The sequence below is a fragment of the Humulus lupulus genome, chromosome 4 (assembly GCF_963169125.1).
Source record: "Humulus lupulus chromosome 4, drHumLupu1.1, whole genome shotgun sequence".
Taxonomy (NCBI): Eukaryota; Viridiplantae; Streptophyta; class Magnoliopsida; order Rosales; family Cannabaceae; genus Humulus; species Humulus lupulus.
Genome location: NC_084796.1, coordinates 136,847,757 through 136,873,485, shown reverse-complemented (window position 1 = coordinate 136,873,485; position 25,729 = coordinate 136,847,757).

Below are 25,729 nucleotides of genomic sequence, written 5' to 3'. Positions count from 1 at the left end.
CAAACCCCAAACCCTCGGGCAAAAACCCTAAGAAATAATCCAAAAATCCCCTTCTGGAGACAGGGTAGCGCTACAACACCCTAAAGTGGGCACTATAGCGCTACAAACAGAGCCAAAACGCCCCAAACAACCCAGGCCTAGTGCTGTAGCGCCCAAAGACTAGCGTTACAGTGCTAGTTACAACACTCATATTCCCAGATTTGCCTCCTTCGAAATTCCTGGAACCAAAACCCACCAAAACTCTTCCAAACCATTACTATACTCCAAAATGAGCCTACCATCATCTATATCTCAGCCCACACAACCCAACCATATAGAACTTAGCCACATGCACCCCAAAACAAGGAAAAAGCCATGTTTGAGCATGAAGCTCAAAAACCCAACAAAAGAGAATAAGAACAGTCCAGAATTCAAGTGTTCAAACTCATAATTTCTTACCTCATGTGGGGAATTTGACCTTATGCTATCTTTAGTATCCTTCCAGCCCTAAGCTCATCAACTCCTCAAGTTTATCTCCCTTAATTTCCACCAAAACCAAGTTTCAGAAATCCATGCCAAATAAACTCAGAAACTAAAGAAAACCTTGAAACTTTCCTCAATTGGACTGAATTTCAGTAGAACTCCTAGTTTCACCAAGAACCTCAAGTGCTAAACTTGACCTAATCCTCCTCTGAACCACAGCTCCAAGAATTCACAGGAAAAGGTGCAAGAAAATGATAAATCGATAGAGAGAAGAGGGTAAGTCCCAAATGTTCTGCTTTTCCTTCTTTCCTTTTTTGTCTTTTAGCTTCCCTCAGTTTCTAAACATTCCACTAAGTCATAAAGAAGTATAACACTTATCCCTTATAAACCAAATGACAATATTGGCCTCCCAATAATAACTAAACATTTAAATCGTTCTAAGGGCATTTTGGTCATTACTCCCAATTTCCACTAATTCCTCGAATGTCTCTAATATTTATTGCTTACTTCCCAACACCTAACTAATCCCCAATTATATTTCTCATTATCAAATAGACTACAATATATTTCCTAAATTCCCAAAAATACCCCCGGCTCGCCTCGAGCCGTGTATAAATTCCCATCGTGACTTTTACGCTAAACCGCTCACTAGGATTGCCTTGAGTCACAAGCTACAAATATAAACACATAAGAATGTGGTCTCAACAATTTATCACAAATATTTACATTTATGCCCCGAACATGCCAAAATTACGAATATGCCCTTATAACCTAATCAGGGCCTACGTGCATACTAGTACACATAGTCATGCATCACATACATCCAAATAATTATATAAGCATGCTTATCACATAATCATGCATTTAATCTTTTAAATCACACATAATCCAATTATGCCCTCCCGACACACTAATCAAGGCCCTTAAGCCTTATTAGTAATTTTAAGTCGTTACACGACCATTGGTAGTTAAGGACAGCTAAATAATCATTGAGCTCGGCTTAAGCAGGTCGGAGTCAGTGGGTTAAACACTGGGCTCGACCTAAGTGAGCTGAAGTCAGTGGATTAAATAGAGGGTGTGGCTTGAGGGCGTCGACCCTGAGTATTGTATGATGAATATTTATATGTTATCATTGTTGTCTGTTGTTTATATTTTGTTTAATACTGAGATGAATGGCTTATGAATAATTGATTGACCTCTCTGATTAGATGACTATTATGGCATGCTAAATACATGGTTAACAACTTTATGGATTATTTCATTGTCTGTATTGTTTATGCTCTGCATTATGGTTTTCTTTCTGGGCCTTGGCTCACGGGTGCTATGTGCTGCAGGTAAAGGCAAGGGCAAGGTGGACCAATCTTGAGTTGGAGAGCTCTGGGGCAGAATGTACATAGTCAGTTGCTCCTCCACCACGGCTGAGGGATAATGCAGGGACAGGAAAACCTGAAATGCATATTTTGTCATTAGAGTGGCTTGTGGTTGTGTGTAACTTTGAAATTTTGTAAACTGTCCTTTAAAACCTATTTTTGGGATCCCATGTACTAAACGTTTATTTAAATGAGAAATTTCCTGTTTATGACCAAAATCTTTTAACCCTAACTTGATTATGACTTTAGAATCACGTTTTCAACTATATGACTTGATTAGCAAGTCTTGCACATTTATAATCACATTGTGTAACAGCCTTGGATATCTAGAGTGTTACATTTCAGTAAATTCATAACTAAACAAACACAATAGACAATTTGCAATAATGACCTAAGCTGATCATGGTGCGTTACCAGGACCTAAGTTCATGGTCCTAACCGAGCAAGTGAGTACAGAACCCTATATGGCCATGCCATGGCGACCTGCATTCATCATGCTTATTGCCATTTCTGGCCCTTGCCGCTCAGTCTCAACATATACATAACATAATAGTTGTAAGCATATACACATAACACTAAGCATAAAACAAACATAGACAATCGGGTCATCGCTTGCTTTACGGGCACAGAGAGTTTTCTTACCTTGAATCCCAAGCTTAGTACAAGGCGATCCCAAGCAAGATCCCTAATCCCGAGCCTTAGCGATAAAACCCAGTCACAACTTAATAATAAATAACAATCACAATCTAAACCGATTAAAAGCTTCAGAATAATATACTAGCCTACAAGACCTCGAATCCTACTAAATAGCCCCTACGTTTGAGTTCCTGCCACCCAAAAGATACTTTCGCCAAAAACCTTTATTTGTGCTACGACACCCCTCAAATAGAGCTGCGGTGCCCCACAATTAGAGTTGCAATGGTTCGCAAGTCAGAGAGCCCAGGCCTCATTTTCTCTAGACACGTCCTGTGGCGCGCCTTGCCCAGCACTGCGGTGTTAAGTAGATTCAGCGAATCCCCTTAGGCCTCTGAGTTCATGTGGGCCTCGGTGCTGAAGAACAACACCATGGCATGACCCCGCGAAGTGAGTTTTTCCTACTGTTGACGTGGTTCTTCGCCAACAGGTAATTAAGAAGATAAGAGAAAAGGATTAGTGCTTATGTTGAACCGAAATAGATGAATGATCTTGGAAATGGAATGGTGACACAAAATACGTTTTTTAGGTGGTTCAATGGTTAAAATCCTTCTACTCCACCATTCGATATTATTGCTATATGCTTGGTATTCTTTTACAAGGTATTTTTTACATAATAGAATCCAACCCTTTGTAACTCCCAGGGTCTCCATATATATAGGAGAAGGCACCTGGGAGTTGGTAAGAAGGTCATCCCGTGACCTTCTTACCTATCATGTCAACTCTGTGACATTCATGATTAATTCCTAAACCTGACACATAAGTGTGGTAAAATCAATAGGTAAGGGGATAATGGGCCGCGCGGCCCAACCCAGTCGTGGGTGTCTGAATACGCACATTCATGCTGCGTGTCCGAGAAGTCAGGGATATATCAGACATGTGATGTCTGATATATGCACGTTTACCTTGCGTGGTTGACTTTATAAAGGGTCACAGCCTCCAACTCTAGCTCGTACCATGAGCTGGATGCTTCCCTCGACCTGTGGGCTTCAGAGTCCAAACTCAGTCCATTCTTGGAAAACCCTTATGTTATCTCGAGCTGAGGAGGTAGGGCCTTTCTATGGCAGCTCCGGTCTTGGGGATGTCCACGTGGTAGACATGATTAGGCTGACTCTCATAATTAGGTCGTGTCTCAGCTTGCTAACAGCCCGTGGGAAAACCAGGACGTACACCTACCATTTTTCAGATTTCTAAACTCCCCAAAAATCATTCCAATATGCTCTAAAGCCAGAATTATGTCCCAAAACATCTTAACTACACTTAGAGCAGTACATAAACCTGAAACCATAACCAAAACCCTCATCACAATTTAAATTTAATCACTTGAGTTCATAACTCAAAACACTAAAAAAAAACAGACCCAAAACTTAATCAAATAAAGGTTTAGAGCTTACCCCAACTATGAATTGCGACCTTGAACTAATCCCAGTTCCAATCCCAGCTTCAACCCACAAATTCCAAAGCTCCTTTCCTTCCAAAAATCAAAACCCACCTAGGCACCAAGAAGAGAAGAGAAAAATGAGAAAGAGAGAGAGAGAGAGAGAGAGAGATTGAGAGAGTGAGGGGTTGAGGCCCTTCTGTTTTGGTTCAAGACTCCTAAGGTGCTAAGCCTATGACTATGCCTTGGCACCAAAATGACGAAAATGCCCCTAGATCAACTCATAGCCCTTTAATGCCTCCAAGAGAAAACTCGTCATTTTCCACATTCCAGCTAATTCCTCGAGTAGTCCTATAAATCCCCAATTAATCCCGGCATACCCAAATAACTACTAAATAACTAGTCGTTACCCGGTAAATCCCGAACACACACTAACTTCCCAAAATACCCCTAGGCTCACCCCGAGACGAGTATTTGACCCTATTGTGACTATTCTGCTAATTTTCTCCATATCGCAAATACACCCACATAACAATGTGGTCTTAGCCATTACACATAATTACATTTATGTCCTTAACAAACCAAAATTACAAATATGCCCTTATTAACAAGAACGGGCCCACACACATACTTAATACACCTAAACATTCATATTTCTTCATATTTTAATATAGCTCAAGCAATCACATAATGATGCACATATATCATAATTAATTCACCTAACAATGCAGTTAAATCAATTATTTCCCTCCCAGCACGCTAATCAAGGCACCAAGTCTTATTAGCAAATTTCGGACGCTACAACTTTCCCCTCCTTAGAGAAATTTCTTCCTCGAAACTCACCTGAATAGTTCGGGATGCCATTCTCGTATATCATATTCAAGCTACCACGTTGCCTCCTCTACTTTGTTGTTTCTCCACAATACTTTCACCAAGGCAATAGTCTTGTTCCGTTAGACTTTGTCCTTTGTGTCTAGGATCTGAACCGATTTCTCCTCATAAGACAAATCTTGGTCCAATTCCCAGCTTTTCATAACTTAACACATGTGTAGGATTTGATACGTAGTTCCGAAGCACAGATACATGAAATACATTGTGAACTCCTGATAAAGCTGGAGGCATTGCTAATCTGTAGGCCACCTCCCCAACTCGTTCCAGAATCTCAAAGGGGCCAAATAATCTAAGACTTAACTTTCCTATAACTCCAAATTGTTTTCTCTCAAAGGAGAAACTCTAAGAAAACCATGATCACTGACTTGAAACTCTATACTTCTATGTTTCAAGTCTAAGTAACTCTTCTGTCTACAATGGGAGGCGAGCATTCGAGCTCTAATATTTTCAATTGCCTCATTAGTCCTCTGAACTACCTCAGGACCTAAGTACTTCCTCTCACCCATCTCATCCCAATGTATGGGTAATCTGCATTTCCTCCCATACAACATTTCATACGCAACCACTCCGATAGTCGCATGATAACTTTTATTATAAGAAAACTCAATCAATGGTAGGTACTTACTCCAAGATCCCCCCAAAACAAGCACACACGCCCGCAACATATCCTCCAATATTTGAATCATCCTTTCAGACTTGCCATCATCTGAGAATGATAAGTTGTACTGAATCTCAACTGTGTGCCCATAGCCTTCTGCGGGCTCTCCCAAAATTTAGAAGTGAAGACGGGGTCCTTGTCACTATCAATCTTGGAGCCCCATAGAGATGCACGATCTCCTTTACATACATGTCATCATACCGTTCCATCCTAAAATTTGTTCTAACAGGCAAAAAGTGGGTTGATTTGGTGTACCTATCCACAATCACCCACACAAAATCATGTTGATCCACTATTCTTGGCAATCCAACCACGAATTCCATGGTAATATCTTCCCACGTCTACTATGGATTCCCTTAGGGCTGCAGCAACCCTGCTGGCCTTTGATGTTCAGCCTTCACCTGCTAACAGGTCAAACACTTGCCCACATAATCCACCCTGTCCTTCTCAATTCTTGGCCAGCAACACAGAGTCTTTAGATCTTGGTACATCTTTGTCATACCCAGATGCAGAGAATAAGGAGTGGTAAGAGACTCATCCAGAATCTCTCGCCGGATACCAGAATCCATCAGAACACAAATACATTTTATATATCTCAACAAATCTACCGCTGAAATAGAAAATTCACTAGCCAGTCCAGCTAAGACATTTTCCCTGTGTTTCCTCAACTGAGGATCCTCATTATGCGCTTCTCTGGTTCTCTCAAGGAGTGTGGACTAAAGAGTAATGTTGGCTAGCTGACCAACTACCAGTTCAATTCCCCCTCTCGTCATCTCTTTAGCTAGCTTTTCTGATATCTTTCTCAATTCCCTTGGCCCCTCCAACTCAATACGTCGGCCGCCACATTGGCCTTTTCAGGATGGTACAAAATCTCATAATCGTAGTCCTTTACCTACTCTAGCCAACGCCTTTGGCATGTATTCAAGTCCTTTTGCATGAAGAAATACTTCAAACTTTTATGGTCAGTGTATATTTCACACTTCTCTACATATAGGTAGTGCCTCCATACCTTCAGTGCGAATACCACCGCTGCCAGTTCCAGATCATGAGTAGGATACCTCTATTCATACTCCTTCAGCTCTCTAAACGTGTAGGCTATCACCTCCCAACTTACATCAATACACAACCCAAACCTTGCCTCGAAGCATCGCAGTAGACCACAAAGTTTTCATTGTCTGATGGAAGACTCAATACCGGAGCAGAGATTAATCGCCGCTTCAACTTATTGAAACTGTTCTCACATCTATCTGTCCAAACATACTTGGTCTTCTTATGCGTTATCTTAGTCAACGATGTTGCTATTCTAAAAAATCCCTAGACAAATTGCTGATAGTATCTTACTAATCCCAGGAAGCTTCTAACCTCTGGTACACTGCTCGGTCTTGACAAATCTCTCACTGCCTCTATCTTGGTTGGCTCCACCAGACTTGCCTCCTTACTCATGATATGGCCCAGAAATGTTACTTGGTGTAACCAGAATTCACATTTACTGAAATTAGCATATAGCCTATGCTCCCTCAGCCACTGTAGTACCAAACAAAGATGTTGCTCGTGTTCTGTCTCTGATTTGGAGTATGCTAGTATATCATCAATGAATACTATGAAAAACTTATCCACATAATCCCTGAATACCCTATTCATCAAATCCATGAAGGTTGTTGGGGCATTGGTTAACCCAAAAGACATGAACAAGAATTCATAATGTCCATACCTCATACGGAATGCAATCTTTGGTATGTCCTCTTCCTTAATCTTCAACTGATTGTAGCCAAACTGAAGGTCAATCTTAGAGAACAATGTCTTCCCTTGTAGTTGATGAAATAAATTGTCAATCTTGGGCAGTGGATACTTATTCTTAATAGTCAAATTATTCAACTCTCAGTAATCGATGCACATTCTTAAGGACCCATCCTTCTTCTTGACAAACAACACTGGAGCACCCCACGGTGAAAAGTTGGGTCTAATGAATCCTAGATCCAGTAATTCCCGCAATTGAATCTTTAGTTCCCTTAACTCCATTTGAGCCATTCTATAAGGTGTCCTCGATACTAGTTCTGCTCTCAGTTCCAATTCTATGACAAATTCGATCTCTCAGTGTGGTGGCAATCATGGTAGGTCTGCTTGAAATACATCAAGAAACTCACATACCAACCTAGTCTCACCTGGTCCAACCGAAACAACCTTAGAGGTATCTACTACGTTTGCTAGGAATCCTGTGCAACCCTCTTGCATTAGGTCTCTGGCCCTCAATGCAGAGATTACAGGTACTCATGGCCCACTTAATGTCTCCACAAACACGAAGGTTTCCTCTCCTTCCGACTCAAAAGTCACCATCCTCTAATTGAAATCTATCGTCGCCCTATACTTTGCAAACTAATCCATCCCCATAATAATATCAAAATCATCCATCACCAGTTCAATCAGATCCACAGACAACTCCCTAATGTCTATCTCTGCTAGTAACGCTCTAACCCACCTCCTAGAGACTACCAGCTCCCCAGTTGGCTACAAAATTCTAAATCCCCTAGCATACAGATCACAAGGTCTACACAAATGGTCTATCACTCTAGCGAATACAAATGAATGAGTAGCTCTTGAATCAATCAATGTTGTAAACATAGAACCAACACTAGAGATCTGACTTGTCACGACTGAGCGAATAGCCTCAGCCTCGATCTGGTCAAGGTGTACACTCTAGCTGGAGTGAGGTTGTCACTCCTTTTTGGTTCCTCTTTCTTGACTTGAGGACATTCTTTCCTAAAATGGTTGACACTCCCGCAGACAAAATAAGCTCTAACTCCGCACTCTCCCAGATGGCGTCGCCTACACCGTGCACATTCTGGGTAGCTTCTCCAATTCTCTCCCCCGCCCGGTCGGCCACCAAAGGTACCTCGGGCCCTCCTATCTGGACCAGGAGGAACCAAAGAATTTGGGACCTTTCTCTTCTTCTCATGGGGGCAACTACCTCGGCTAGAACTAGTGAAGGGACCTCCGAGAATCTCGCCTTGCGGTGCCTTCCTTCCATATCTGATCTTCAACACCCTCAGTTGTAAGGAATTTTTCCACTACTAGAGCATAGGTAGTAGTCCTTGGATCAAATGTTATCTTGACATCTCAGGCTATCATTACATTCAAACCCCATAAAAAGTGGTCTCTCCTTGCCATATCAATAGGAACCAAATCCGGTGCGAACTTAGCCAACCGGTCGAACTTTAAGGTATACCCTGTTATAGTCATTCAGTTCTGAGTTAGATTGGTAAATTCATCTGCCTTTGCAGCTTGAACTTCCACACTATAGTACTTTTCATTAAAAACATCCTTGAATTCACCCAAGTCATAGTAGTCACATCTCTCCTCTAAGACACAACTTCCCACCAGATGCGGGCATCATCCCTTAACATATAACTGGCATAAGCCACCCTCTCGCTTCCTTCTACCCTCATAAAATCCAATATAGATGAAATCATGTTCATCCACTGCTCTGCCCACAGTGAGTCTAGACCGCCCTCGAAGGAGGGAGGGTGCTGCTTTCTGAACCTGTAACGCCCTGGATAACCAAGACCGTTACACTGTGTGTTTATAAGGTGCCAGACTTGCTAATCAAGTTATTTAAGTAAAATCGTGTTACCGAAACAGTGGAGGAACTAGGGTTAAAAGTGTTTTGGTCTCAAAAGTTATATTTTCATTACTAAGCATTGTTTATTTACATGGGATCCCAAAAATGACAGTTTAAAAGCCATTTACAAAAGTTACAAAGTTTAAATACACTGACTGGCCATACTAAGGCAAAAACGAGCAGTTAGGTAGTCCCTGTCCTGGTCCACCCCTCGATCGTGGTGATCGAACAGCTAGCTATGTACATTTCACCTTGGAGCTCTCCACCTCGGGCTTGGTTTAGCCTGCCCTTGCCTTAACCTGCACCACGTAGCACCCGTGAGCCAAGGCCCAGCAAGAAAGCATGATAACATAGTAAGATCAGCAACACTTAACAAATATTTCACAATGCTCAACCGAGAATTCAACATTTCATACATTTATCCAATCAGCAATAACAGTTGTCATTCAGACAGACAATTAACTATATTCATAGCACAATATTCACGTTCATAATCAATAGGTTGTCATACCCATCAAATAACATTCAGGGTTGGCGCCCTTAGTCGCACCCTCTATTTAGCACACTGTCTTCGGCTCAATAGGGCCGCCCCCAGTGTAATACTCACTGACTCTGGCCAGCTTAACCAAGCTCAGTGATAAATAAGCTGCCTCAGCTCCCAGTGGCCGAGCTGCGCCTCAATGCGCAAATATTGATTCTGACACCCTTAGGCCGGTAATCGCATGTCCCATGGCGTAATAACACCATCTCACGACATGATATACAAATATTGGGAACACTTAGTCCCATCGTGACCACATGGTTAATCACACTCACATAACAATACATACCAACATAGGGAACACTTAGTCCCAACCTAACCACATACTCAGGTACAGCTTTCTTACCTTTCAATTCACTGGTTTCCGATGCCACGAAGCCGCGAGCACGGTCCTCTACCCCGAGCCTCTCCAAAGTCCTAATCACCACAAAAATAATATTCTTTGTCATTAACCAATCCAAGACTACCTTCCCGGAACCTAATCCACACTCTCGGAACCCCCAAAACCCTAGAACAACACCCCGGAGACATCCCCCGAACCCCCGGGGCAAAGGCCAAAAATTGCAAAATATAACTCCCTGAAATTTGCCTTGTGCCGCGGCACACCATCGCAGACCCAGATTTCTGGGTTTTCCTTCGCGTTTTTCCCGAGCCTAACTCACTCCAAATCACACCAACTTCATACCCAAGCCCCAAAACTTATTTAAATCCCCACATAGACCAACTAACAACCTATAAACACTATAATCCAGCTCAACTACACAATCACCCACAGAATTCATACCTAAATTCAAACTCAAACACCTAAGCTGAAACTTGAGAAAAGTACAAACCAGGCCCCTAAATTTTTAAACCATAGCAGCTATGAAATTGCAAACATACTTAATACCCTTACCTCAAACAGAAATTCGACCTGAGCTTCCTCCAATCCAAGCTTGAGCTGAATTCCACCTTAACAAACCAGTTGAACTCCATACAAGAAAAACCATGGCTATCACTCAATTCTTTCAGAAACCAAATTCAGAACTTAACAAAATAGAGACCAATCCCTCACCTCAGTATAAACCTTGATATATGCTTGATTCCACCCCCTTAAGCCCTTCTCTAGCCTCAAGGAACTCAGTTCAGTTCCTCTCCCACCTTGCCTCTTAGGTTCTTGATTCTCCCTTTCCTTCTTGACCTTTCTAGCCTTCCAAGACTTAACTTCAGCTTTACTTAGCATAATAAATCGTACATATCTTTTTCCCTCAGCCAAAGACTCTATATTACTGCCAAAAGACCTTTTTAACCTTCCTCAAATATCCTTTTCTAACTAAGCCTCAAGGGTACACTTGTCTTTTCACCAGCTTTGCAATTCTACCACTTTCCCCATAAAACTTGTTACTCTCTATAGTTACTAATAGTTACACAGGTTACCAAATTACCAGTTACCACTATCTAGCTTTCTAGGACCGTCTCGGCACGTGCATCACACTAGTATCACAGCACCCACGTGGTACGATTCACACATCATAATTATCACATAATATAATTCACATAGTCATATAACATGCTTAAAATCATAATCTTGCATCTTAATCATAATCATCACACATAATTCTCATCATGCCCTCCTGGCACACTAATCAAGGCCCTTAAGCCTTATTAGTGAATTTGGGTCGTTACAGAACCTCTCATACATAGGCTCCAACGTATTCTCCATCACAGGCTGGGCTTGCACTGGTGGCACAGCCTGTACTCCAACATCCTGAGGAGGAGCCTGCAGTCTCAACTCTTGGAGTTCATCTTCAGTTCTCTGAAGTCTAGCTTGCATTTCCGCAAATTTTTGGAACTAGTTTTGTGGGGCAGGTGGAGGGTCCTGACCCTGGCTGTTATCTTTGGCCATATTTCCGCAGAATCTGTTTGATCGCTGAGGCATAACTTCAATATGCTTGCAATCAATGACACCACATATCAGGCATGATAACAACATCCAAAGAAAACCACCCCACAGTTCAACTGATCAAACACGCATAACAAACCAACACGATGCACACACAACATTATCATATAACAATCAAAGGGGCCATGCCCTAGCATTATATATACTCATCATGCTCTACATATATCAACAAGGAGATGGGAAATTCATATAAGCAATTAGACAAATCTTTCACTTAATAACGACCAACCCTTAGTCGAGCTTGTCTCTCGCAGCGAGCATGCATGTTCGGTCAATCTCCGCAAACCATAAACCTTGGCACGCTTTGATACCATGTTGTAATGCCCTACTACCCTAGAGTCATTCCCATGTGATTTTAAAATGTGCAATTAACTCGCTAATCTAGGATTTAGACCAAAAAGTGTGACTAAGTTTAAATAAAGATTCATTTAACAAATTTTCCAAAAAAAAAAAAGGTTTAATCATTCATTAAAATTATAGAAAAGTTACATGGGATTCCAAAATGTTGTTTAAGGCATATTCACAACTCAAAATTATTTACAAAGTTGACCTAGGAGACAAAATCGATCGTTCATACAACGTTCCTCAATTACTACCCCAACCGTGGCAGCAAGGTAGACCAAACATGTACGCACCCCTCCATGCCCACCAACTCATGCTTGGCCAGTCTTTCCCTTGCCCTTACCTGCACCATAGAACACCCGTGAGCCAAGGCCGAACAAGAAAACTCCACAAACATAGCATATGACAATTCATTTCAGTAAGTGCCTAACTAAATAAACATGACAGAAAATTCACAACAGCAGCCTAAGCTGATCAAGGTGCGTTACCAGGCACCAAGTTCATGGTCCTAACTGAGCGGGTGAGTACAACACAATAGATGGCCATGCCATGATGGCCTGCATTTAGCATGCATATTGTCATTTATGTCCCTTGCACCTCAGTCTCAACATATACATAACATAATAGTTGCAGACATATACACATAACAGTAAGAAAAATCTATACACAGACGATCGGGTTCATGCCCTGCTATATGAGCACTGAAAATTTTCTTACCTTGAGTCCCAAGCTAACAGTACAAGGCGATCTCGATTATGATCCCTAATCCAAAGCCTTACCAGTAAAACCTAGTCACAACGTAATAATAAATAACCATCACAATCCAAACCGATTAAAAGGTTTGAAATAATATTATAGCCTTCGAGACTTCAAATCCTACTAAATTGGGTAGTAGGATCCTTCCCGATCCCCTATGTTTGAGCTCCCACCACCTAAAACCTACTTTGGCTAAAAACCTCTATTTGCACTGCGACACCCCTCAAATAGAGACGCGACCCTCCACAATTCAAAGATTCGAGCCCTCATTTTATCTGGAGGGCGTGCCATGGCGCTAAGGCGATTCAGGGAATCCACTTAGGCCTCTGAGTTCATGCGGGCCGCGGCGCTCAAGACCAGCGCTGCACCGCGACCCCGTGAACCCGATTTTTTTCCAGCATTTTTCAGATTTCTATACTCCCCAAAAATCGTTCCAAACATGCTCTAAGGCTAGCATTACGTACCAAAACATCTTCACTACACTTAGAGTAGTACATAAACCCGAGAACTTAATGAAAAACCTCAGCACTATTTAAACTTAATCACTTGAGTTCAAAAATAAAATAACTCAAAAAAACCAGACCCAAACCATATCAAATCAAGGTCTAGAGCTTACCCCGGATATGAATTGCGACCTTGAACTGTTCCTTGCTCCAATCCCAACTTTAACCCACAAACTCCCAATCTCCTTCCCTTCCAAAGATCAAAACCCACGAAGGTACTAAGAAGAGAAGAGAAAAGAGAGAGAGAGAAAGAGAGAGAGAGAGAGAGAGAGAGAGAGAGAGAGAGAGAGTGAGTGAGGGGCTGAGTTCCATATGTTTTGGTTCTAAATTCCTAAGGTGCTAAGCCTAAGTCTATCCCTTGGCAACAAAATGACCAAAATGCCCCAAGATCAATTGTTAGCCCTTTAAACGCCTCCAAGGGAAAACCCGTGATTTTCCATATTCCCTCTAATTCCTCGAGTAGTCCTACAAATCCCCAATTAATCCTAGCATTCCCAAATAACTGTTGAATAACTAGCCATTACCCGGTAAATCCCGAACACACACTAACTTCCCAAAATACCCCTAGGCTCACCCCGAGACGGGTATTTGACCCTATTGTGACTATTCTGCTAATATGCTCCCTAGGACCGCCTCGAGCCCAATATCACAAATACACCCACATAATAATGTGGTTTTAGCCATAATAGACACATAATTACATTTATTCCCTTAACGAGCCAAAATTACAAATATGCCCTTATAAACAAGAACATGCCCACATACATATTTAATAGACGTAAACATTCATATCTAGTTATATTTTAATATAACTCAAGAAATCACATAATGATGCACATATATCATAATTAATTAACCTAACAATGCAATTAAATCAATTATTACCCTTTCGACACGCTAATCAAAGGAACCAAGCCTTATTAGCAAATTTGGGACACTACATAGAGCATAAAACTTGATTCTTAAAACATTCTTGTTGACCCACGACTTGGCCAACGACACGGAGTCAAATATATGACAAAAGATAAAACGAAAAGTAAGAAAGATAATCTAATGGAAGAGAAGAAAACACCAAGAATTTATAGTGGTTTGGCCCCAAAAGATGGTAATGACCTACGCCCACTTAGTGCTATTATTATGATTAAATCTCAAAGCAATGATCAAAGAACTAGGGTTCTTGAGTTTCACAAACCTTGAAAGAAATACAATGAAACGATGGATAATTGCACTATAGCTCTCTCCTTTTCTCTATCTTAGCAAAAAGATTTAAGAATCAAAAGTCCCTTCCTTGAGCTATTTCACGCATATTTATAGGCTCAAGGAGGCTTACATGGGCCAACGGGCCATATCTTTCCTTAATGACCGCGTATCAAGGTCATAATGAGGAAATATTCAATGTATTAATTATAAGATTACAGTTTAAGAAGGAAATAAATCAGGTTATACAACCAGACTAGTCGTAACTAAAAGTTAACCCCTAGTGAAGCGATGTGCCTTTGGTCGATAGTCGAGCAACACTTTGGCCACGTGTGAGAAATCCTTGCCACGTCATCAGTAGCCGTTTTTAGGGTAAACATTTTCCCCCCAAGTTTATTTATTGCGACCAGCAATAAGTAAACTTAGGAAACTGATCCTTCGAATACCCCACGAAATCTGTGAGAGCCGCCCATGCTTTCTCAAAAAAAGGCGATCAATCATGTCCAATCAAGTCTTTTCAGTTTCCCAATAACTTGTCTGATGGCTTTCACACTTCCCCATGCCTTGAAAAGTTACCCTTTATGATTACCTTGGTAACTGCTCCTCGGCTAATATAAATAACCCTTCAGAATCAGTTTTTACTTTTTACACTTTAACTTTATCCTCAAGAAAATTGAAGAACCGGGAGCTATATTTCCAGAAACCCAGAAACTCAGACGGATCACGAAGCTCTTGCCTAGCCGAATCAACTTAGCACCTTAGAACTTTACTCCATCTTTCATACAAGTACGTTTCTTCAAACCTTTCAGTTGTTAATATGCCATGCAATACTTGTTTATCTCTATTTCTGATTTCTGAGTTCTTGGAGATTTTTTACTGTTCTTGACTGAAACTGTTTTGGGGAAATTGGGAATGTTAACCGATGCTTGAACAGGTGATGAAACAACGTCTTGTAGGAGTTAAGAGCCAGATTGGTAGTCGAGATTGTAGATTTACGACATAAAATCGAAGTAACAATTCAATTTTTGGGCTAGTTGAAAAACTGGGTTTTTCCCGCCCTTTCGGAATCGAAAAATCTTTTTCCCGAAAATCTTTTTACTTCTGCTTTTCAATCTGTTTTTCAAACTGCTCGTATAGGATTTAGTGTTTTCGCTAGAATGCTACTGGCCGTATAAAAGCTTAACTTTTATACGCGAGCAACGTTATTCTAACTTGCAACACAGATTTTTAGGCTTTACGCTCTCACCTCCCCCTTTCTCTGTTCGCAGCTTTTCATGCAAGATCCGTGGGGAGGTGAAAGGCCTATCGACGAAGACTTGCTTGCCCAAGTACTTGAAGACGAGGAGCATCCATCGCTGATGATATCAAGAATTCCTTTTTCTCGAACAATTACATCCGAGTAGTATTGCTCGCAGTGTAAAGTAATTCTTTTTTGATATTATAATACATTTATTATAATATCTGTTCGCGTGACTGAACTAACCATAGCACTTGGTTTGATTTAACAAAATAACAAAATTTTGAAAAATACTCTAAGTACCTTAGCATGCTTTCACTTATTTTGCTCATGTGTTTACATATCTTTCGATATGCTTTGCTTACTAGATACCTTATATGCCCCCCAAGTGATCGAGGAGCGTTAGGTCCTTGTTTACTTGCCTTGAACAAAACCTGTTCGAACAATACTGCTCGGAGTAAAATAATTAAAATTGTAATAGAGCAAAACAACACACATAATGAGCAAATACTTGTATAAAATACAATAATTGGCAAGAATGACTGGCTGCGCACAGTCCCTTATATTCCTCGTAATAAATGGACAAAACGTGTATTTACGAGTGATAAAAAAGATCTTACACTTATAAGCGATTAGTCACATAAAATGACCAACCCTTTTTCATAACTTGTAAAAAGTAAAACTAATACAAGCCAATCTTTTAAGAAGGATTGTTCATTGATAGTACTTGCACAGGTGTTCTCCATTAAAATAGCGAGGAACGAGATCTCCGTTTAAGCGAGCAAGTTTGTAGGTGCCTTGGTGAAGGACTTCTTCAATCTGGTATGGCCCTTCCCAATTAGGTTCGAGTACTCCAGCAACTTGGTCGAGGGTGTTCAGGAAAACTCTTCGAAGTACTAGATCTCCGACATTGAATTTCCTTTCTTGCACTTTAGATTTGAAATACCGAGCGACTTTTTACTGATACGCAGCTACTCAGAGTTGGGCTTGCTCACACTTCTCATCGACCAAGTCTAGGGATTCCATCAGTAGTTGGCTGTTCGAGCCTTGATCGTACGTTATTCTGTGATGCGAAGGTGGATCTAACTCAACGGGGAACATAGCCTCATATCCATATGCTAAAGAGAAAGGAGTATGGCCTGTTTCTGTTCGATGGGAAGTTCTGTACGACCAAAGGACTTCAGGCAATTGTTCTGACCACGCCCCCTTAGCTTCTTCTAGTCTTTTCTTCATTGTATCCTTTAACATTTTGTTGACTGCTTCGACTTGTACATTTTCTTGGGGATGAGCAACTAAAGAAAAGCTCTTGATAATGCCATGTCGTTCGCAAAAATCCATGAATAAATCACTATCGAACTGGGTTCCGTTATCCAAGACGATTTTCATTGGCAGTCCATAGCGACAAACAATGTTTTTGATCACAAAATCCAGCACCTTCTTGGTCGTTACAGTTACGAGTGGCTCGGCTTTGACCCATTTAGTGAAGTATTCGATGGCAACCACATTATACTTGACGCCGCCCTTCACTGTGGGCAAAGATCCAATTAGATCTATGCCCCAAACTGCAAACGACCACGGACTTTGCATCTGTTTAAGCTCATTAGGGCTGCTCGTGGGATTTTGGAGAACCTCTGGCACTTGTCGCACCTCCGTACAAACTCCATTGAGTCTTCATTCATCGTGGGCCAGAAGTATCCTTGCCTCATGATCTTTTTTGATAAGCTTTGCCCCCCAGCGTGGTCTCCACAAAAGCCTTCGTGTACCTCTTTCATTAATTCTTTGGCCTTTTCTTTTGAAATACATCTGAGGAGTGGCATTGAGCATCCCCTTCAGTACAAGATTCCATTGACCAGGATATACCTAGTAGCTTGCCGCTGAAGGGTCCTGGCTTTGTTTCTGTCTGTTGGTAACACGCCTTGCGTCAAATACTTTATATATGGTGCCATCCATGTATCCACCATCTGGATCACCATAGTGGTCTCCTCTGCTTGGATGCTTGGCATAGACAGCCGCTGAACCGGCACTATATTCAAAGTATCAGCATCTTTTGCACTTGCTAATTTGGCCAAAGCATCAGCATTGGAATTCTGGTCGCGAGGTACTTGCTGTGGGGTGTATTTGTCAAACTGAGCCAATAAATATTTTGTTTTGTTTAAATAGGAAACCATATTTAAACCTCATGCCTAGTATTCTCCTATGACTTGATTTACCACCAGCTGAGAATCACTGTAGATGTCGAGCACCTTTACATTCATGTCCCTGGCTAACCGCAACCCAGCGAGTAATGCTTCATACTCGACTTCGTTGTTAGAAGCAGTGAAGTCAAACTTGATGGCGCAGTGAAATCGATGCCCTTCTGGCGTTATCAATATCACTCCTGCTCCAGTGTGGCACTCGTTAGAAGAACTATCTGTAAATAATTTCCACGAGGGAGCTTGGTTTTGACACTCTAGTTCATTAGGCTCTTTAATCTGCTCGCTATCTGTAAGTTCAGTGAACTCTGCAATGAAGTCAACCAGGTCTTGCCCTTTTATCGCTGCTCACGGAAAGTAAGATATATCGAACTGCCCAAGTTTGATTGTCCATTTTAACAATCTACCCGCAGCCTCTGGTTTTTGCAGGACTTGCCGTAGAGGCTGGTCGGTCGAAACCGTGATTGGGTGAGCTTGAAAGTAAGGTCGCAGCTTCCTAGAGGCAAAAATTAGGCAATAGGCTAGCTTCTCGATGGGCGAGTACCGCTGTTCTACTCCAATTAGCCTTTTTCTTACATAGTAACAACCTTTTGCATGCCTTCTTCCTTCCTTACTAAAACTGCATTAGCAGCATATTCCGTGATCGTCAGGTAGATGAACAAAGTTTCTTTATCGACCGGCTTTGACAGGATGGGTGGTTGGCCATGTGAGTTTTTAATGCTTGAAAAGCCTGCTCGCACTCCTCCATCCATTCAAACTTTTTATTTCCTCTAAGCAGATTAAAAATGGAACGCACTTATCTATTGACCTAAAAATGAATCTACTGAGAGCGACAATTCTTCCGGTTAAACTTTGAACATCCTTAATCTTTGTTGGAAATTTCATATCGATCAGGGCTTTAATTTTCTCAGGATTGGCTTCAATTCCTCTCGAGTTAACTATAAATCCCAAGAACTTTCCTGATCCTACTCTGAAGGAGCATTTAAGGGGATTCAACTTCATCTGAAATTTGTTCAAGATGTTGAAGCACTCCGGCAAATCCTCTATATGCCCTTCTGCCTTTTTCGACTTAACTAGCATGTCATCGACGTAGACCTCCATGTTCATGCCGATCAGTTCCTTATACATGTGGTTGATTAGTCGCACCAGCATTTTTCAAACCGAAAGGCATTACTTTGTAATAGTAAAGCCTTGTATCAGTCAGAAAGCTAGTGTGATCCTCATCAGGGGCATGCATACTAATCTGATTATACCAGGAGTATGCATCCATGAAAGAGAGAATCTCATGCCCTGCAGTGGCATCGACCAGCTCGTCGATTTTTGGGAGTGGGAAACAATCTTTGGGGTAGGCTTTATTAAGGTCTGTGAAATCCATGCACGTATGCCATTTGTCATTCGGCTTGGGAACTAGCACATGATTAGAGACCCACGATGGATAAAATGCCACCCTGATGAACCCATTCTCCTTCAGCTTTTCGACTTCTTCTTTTAAGGCCCTTGATCTATCTTTGTCGAGCAGCCTTCTTTTTTGTTGCACTAGTGGAAAACTCTTGTCGATGTTCAGGACATGGCTGATGACTGCAGGGTCTATCCTGACCATGTCTTTGTGCGACCAGGCAAAGACTTCCTGGTTCCTCCTGAAAAAATCCACCAGTGCTTGTTTTGTTGTTGTCTCTAAGTTTTCACCGACTATCACAACCCTGGTCGGATTTTCTTCATCGAGTTGGTCCTCTTCAAGGTCCTCGATGGGTCCAATTTCCTCCTGAAAATACCCAAAGCGAGGATCCAAATCCCTGTCCTCACTTTGGGCAATGCCCTATTTGGTGACATTATCACCCGAGTGGGCCTGAGCATCAGTTGCCACTTGCAACTCTTTTTCGGGAACGTCTCTCGATACACCCTTCTTCGCCTTGGTGATCGAGGCGTTGTAGCACTCCCTTGCTTCCCGTTGATTTCCTAATACACATCCTACCCCTGCATCTTTTGGGAATTTCATGGCAAGGTGCCATATTGAAGTGACGGCCCGTAGGTCGACCAAAATTGGTCTCCCAATTACAGCATTGTATGCTGAAGGACAATCAACTACTATGAAAGTAGTAAGTAATGTCCTATTAGCAGGTGCAGTACCTGCTGTAACTGGAAGCCTAATGGACCATGTTGGGGCGAGCCCTTCACTGAAAAAACCATAAATGGTTTGGTTGCATGGCTCCTGGCCTTTAACAGAAAACTTCATTCTTCCAGCAAAGACTTGTACAGGATGTTGACTAAACTTCCTGTGTCGACCAACACTCTTTTCACCATCATGTTGGAAATTTGTACGTCTACGACCAGTGGATCGGAGTGTGGGAATCGCACATGCTGGGCATCGTCTTTAGAGAAGGTTATCAATTCCTCCTCTGTTCGAGCCTTTTTTGGTGCTCGATCCTCCACACTTATCATCTTGATGTTCTAGTCGTGGCGTAGGGTTCGAGCGTATCGTTCCCTTGCCTTCTCACTATCTCTTGCAAGATGTAGGCCTCCGCTGATGGTGAGTAAAGTGCCTACCACAGGAGCGAGCTGTAGAGGTGGCGAGTGTTGGCGCGCGGGCGCCTGCTCGTTGCCACCTTAAGCCTCACGCTGAGACCCTCCTACGGCTCGCACATATCTTCTTAAATGTCCTTGCCTGATCATGAACTCAATCTCGTCTTTCAACTGGTTACATTCATTGGTTTCGAGCCCGTAGTCATTGTGAAAATGACGGAACTTTGTTGTATCTCTCTTGGAGATATCTTTCCTTATAGCTGCGGGTCATTTGTAAGGCATGCTTGAGCTGGTCGCCTGGTAGACTTCAGCTCATCTTTCGACAAGGGTCGTGTAGTTGGTGAATCTCGGCTCGTATCTATTGCCTTTGGGGCGTTTACTCTTAGAAGCTGAGGGTTCATTGCTTTCCCGTTTTCCACCGTTCCTACCATTGCCATTCTCGTTGCCCTTCCCGTTTCCATTGGGATTTTCAAACCTGTTGGCGGCTTTGGCGGGTTCTTCCTTGGGCCCCTTGTCTTTTGTTGGCGATTTCCCTTCGTTGGCAATCGCGTCTTTGAGCCTGATATACCAATCAACCCGATCCAAAAAATCTTGGGTACTTCTTACCCCATTCTTTCTGAGGCTACTCCAGAGGGATGAATGGCGCCTAACCCTAGTAGTTAGAGCCATCATCTTACCCTCATCGCCCACTGTCTTGGCTCCAGCCGTTGCTAACATGAAGCGTTGGACATATTCTTTCAAGGGCTCTCCCTCTTTCTGGCGTATCTCGACCAGCTGGTTGGCCTCTGTGGGGTGTAAGCGACCCGCGTAGAACTATCCGTAAAATTCCTTCACCAACATTTCCCAAGATACTATACTAGCAGGAGGGAACTTGAAGAACCACTCCTGGGCGGTGTCAGACAGTGTCGCAGGGAAGATCCGACAGCAGGCATCTTCCGACACTTTTTGTATGTCCATTTGTATCTCAAACTTATTAACGTGAGATACTGGGTCTCCGTACCCATCGATGTTCGGCAATGTAGGCATCTTGAACTTACTAGGGGTTTCAGCCACAGAAATCCTCTGTACAAAGACGGTGCCCTTCCTCTTATCTTACTCAATATGGGACGTTTGTCCCCCTACCAGTTGTTGTACCGCCTATTTCAGGGCATCAATCTGAGCCTGAATAGCTTCTAGGACTGCTGGGGTCACCGGTGCCGGGGGATCGTACTCGTCGTGCCTCTCACGACGTTCATTAAGTATGTCCCTTAGATCATCGTCTCTGCTCGCTAGCTCCTAGCCGACTAAAGGCGTTATGTTTCTTGGGTTGCCCCCTAGCGTTGTGGCTAGCTGGCCTATTTTCTCTAGGTGGGGGGCTTCTTCCTCCACCTCTTTCTTCATTTCTCCAGCCATCATTTCCTCTGCCGAAATCAGCTTCATTATAGTCATGGGCATCTCTAAATTGTTGTTGACTACGGTGTCACCGACTGTTCATGCTATTTCCTCCTCGGGCTGGCATTTCTCGAGCGTCAGGGGGAGGCCTGCGCTGGTCAGTGGGTCCCCGTGCATTGTTATGTCGTGGGGGGCCCTTGACCGTAGAGCCTGACTCGATGTTCCTCCTGTTGGCAGAAGGACGCTGCCCCCTGCTTGGTGGATTCAACTCTTCATCCCTTGGGCGTCTAGGGCTGCGGGGTGGATGCCCTTCCCTATTCTACCTCGGGCGCTGGGGATTGCCTCGACCAGCCTAGGATGGAGGCTGCTACTCAGGATCCCTAGGTGGGACATCATCCTGAGCTATAGGCGGCTGCTCCGGCCTTTGAGGGCTTGCTGGCTGGAGCGGAAGGCTTGGATTGGGACCTCTTTGCGGTGGTGCATTTGGTGGCTGATCTGGCTGGGAGGCTGGCACAGCCTGACTCCTAGCCAGTTGCATGGCTGCTTCAAGGGCGGCCATGGAATCCCTCTGCCGATGATACATTTCTGCCTGCCGCTCACTCAGCTCTTGGTGCTGGCATTCTATTTCTCTTTGCTGCACCACCATTGTCTCCGCAAAATTTTCCAGATTGGCCCTCAGATTAGCCAACTCATCTTGCAACACTCCTAGTGTTGCCCTCAGTGTCTCAGAATCTAATTCCTCCTCATCGAACTCCAAATGTGGTTCATTCTCAGCCACATCTGGGGGAGGAGGTTGGGATGGTGCAGCGCCAGCAGCCTGTCCAGTCTTCTTGGATGTTTTCGCCATTAGATCTTTTCACAGTTTTTTGTCAAACTCTCAATGAAAGCACCAGAATGTTGACCCACGATTTGGCCAATGACATGGAGTTAAATATACAACAAAATATAAAATAGCAAGTAAGAAAGATAATCTAATGGAAGAGAAGAAAACACCAAGGATTTATAGTGGTTCGGCCCGAAAAGATGGTAATGACCTACGTCCACTTAGTGCTATTATTAAGATTGAATCTCAAAGCAGTGATCAAAGAACTAGGGTTCTTGAGGTTCACAAACCTTGAAAGAAATACAATGAAATGATGGATAATTGCACTATAGCTCTCTCTTTTTCTCTTTCTTAGCAAAAAGATTTAAGAATCAAAAGTCCCTTCCTTGAGCTATTTCACGCATATTTATAGGCTCAAGGAGGGTTACATGGGCCAACGAGCCATATCTTTCCTTAATAACCGCGTATGAAGGTCATAATGAGGAAATATTCAATGTATTAATTATAAGATTACAGTTTAAGAAGGAAATAAATCAGGTTATACGACCAGCCTAGTCGTATGTAAAAGGTAACCCCTGGCGAAGCGATGTGCCTCTGGTCGATAGTCGAGCAGTACTTTGGCCACGTGTCAACCACATGTGAGAAATCCTTGCCACGTCATTAGTAGCCATTTTCAGGGTAAACAATTCTTATTAAAACATGCAGTACTCGGATATCCGTAAATTAAAATAAAACATTTATTTAGATGCATGTAAACAAACAAAACTAGTTTTGGTCTATATTCATAATAAACACTTTTTAAACCTCATAAAGAAAAATGTTAAATAAAAACTTTTGTGTTATGTCCCCTTTGATCTTAACAAGGTTGATCAACTCTCTTGATATACATTTCTTTTCTTGATTTTACTTCGCCCATTGCCAAGAAACATATCAACATATGACACCTACAACACAGTGTACCCATGAGCTAACGCCCAGCAAGAAGAGTTGTGTCAGACACAAGCTTCCAACCCACACTAAAAAAACGTATAACCAAAAATATTCAATTCATATAAAAAATAACCATACATAATCTAATTGTAGGCCCATATATAATTAGAACATAACATATTAACAATCAGAATATTTTATATCAAAACATAATCAACATAACATATCATACCATACCATACAAGAATAACTCCAGCCATAGACCAATACTATTGTGGTCAAGTGTGCAACCGAACACGGGAACGTAAGCATGCAATTTATCGTAATGTAAACATGTAAATTACCATACCCTAATCATGTTGTTGATGGTAAGAACTCATCAAAAAAGTTAGATTGGAAAACTTCTGATCTTAAAAGTAAATGAAGAGTTGTGAAGAAACTTAGAAGAACTTAGGATAGCTATCTGATCTTAGAATCACAATGCATAGTGAAAATGAAGAGAATATCCGTATCACTCAAGTATTTGCGATTACAATGCATCTTGATCCCCTTTCTTAGTTAAAGGAAGGCTATATTTCTGGAGGAACTCTAATGGTTCTTAGTACAAAAAAGGTCCCAATGGGACAAAGAGGTCGTGGTATGACCAGGAACCTTAGAGGATCAAGGAGCAGGAGTCAGTGGAGTTAGGCTTGACATTTATCATAGGCATGGGAGGAGGTGTGCCTCCTCTTAGTACTTTGTACGACCATTACTCTCCTTACTTTTGTACATCCATTACTTTTCTGATGGTCGTGTCTGGTTCGTACTACGTACTACTCAGACATTTTTCGTACATCCGCTTTACCCATGCCTTAATTAGTCCTTGAGAGCTTGAGTGCAAGACATTTATAGCTCGAGGTCGAGGAGGTACATTGCCTTCAGGCTATAGGGACTCTTTAAACTCATTTCCTTTCAAGCTTGGTAATGGCCTTAAGAGGGTATTCCAAGTTTGTTTAGGCCCTCCAAATCATTTCCTTGGCTTCTAGGGAGTCTTGCGATTGGGCTTGGGCCCTGAGCTCGCCCCCCCCCCCCCCCACCCCAGGTCGCCCCTAGGTGAGCTCACCCCTCAGGTCGCCCCCTAGGTTAGCTCACCCCTGAGCTCGCTCCTGGGGTCCAAGAGGGTGGGAGCTTGGTCCTTGTGTCTCCTCCATCTATTTGAAGCAACTCTTGGGGTTTGGCATCTTGTTTGGTTTCTCTTGTCATTTCTCCATGCTAACATTAGTTGCATAGTAAACAATAAACTCCATGGAGGCTTAGGCTCGCCCCCCAAGCCCTAGGGAGGCTTGAGCTTGCCCCCCAAGCCCTAGGGAGGCTTGATCTCACCGCTAAGTCCTAGGGAGGCTTGAGCTCGCCCCTAAGCCCTAAGGATGCTTTAGCTCGCCCCCAAGCTCTAGGGAGGCTTCTCCTCGCCCCTAAGTTCCAGGAAGGTGTGAGTTTGATCTCCGAGGCTTTTCTTGTCTCTTGGGAGTTCTCTGGGGTGCTTTACTTGATGTGGAATTTAGACATCCACACATGTCACGCAAAACATACAACATAAACATACATGTCACAAATACACATATCATCCATAACTTTAAACATAAGTCATACTTATGACATATTAAATTTGTTATTCTTAAGAACGTTGAGTGTACACCCTGCGTGTAGGTGTCCACTCTTCTTACCTTAGTGTTGACCCAGATTTTGGTCAATTGACACGGAGTCAGAATATGCTTGATGTGAATGAATGTGTTGAAAAGAACTGAATGACAAAAAGTAATAAGAACACGATATTTTATAGTGGTTCGGCCCCAGGATCTGGTAATGACCTACGTCCACTTAGATTGTTATTGATATGAGAATCAAAGGAGTGATCAAAGAACAAGGGTTCAATGAGTTTCACCAACCTCTGAAGAACAATACAATAATTCAAATAGAATTACACTAGTTTTCAGTAATTTGAAAGCCAAAAGTCCCTCCCTTGAGCTATCTTTCTCTATTTATAAGCTCAAGGGGGATTACATGATTTTGTTGCCGATATTCTCTCAGGAATAACCGGATATCCAGGAGATTGTGTGAGTTAAATTCAGGATTTACAAAGATCTTTATAGTAATATTACATTGCATGCGGAACCATCGACCAGACTGGTCGTAGGTGAGACTAGGCCGCCTCCTGCTTATAATGTACCTTCTGGTCGATACACTAGCAGAGTTCTTCCAGATGTCAGCCACGTGTCCAGGGATCACTTGCCACGTCATCAATGCCAATTTTTTGGATAACATTTGCCC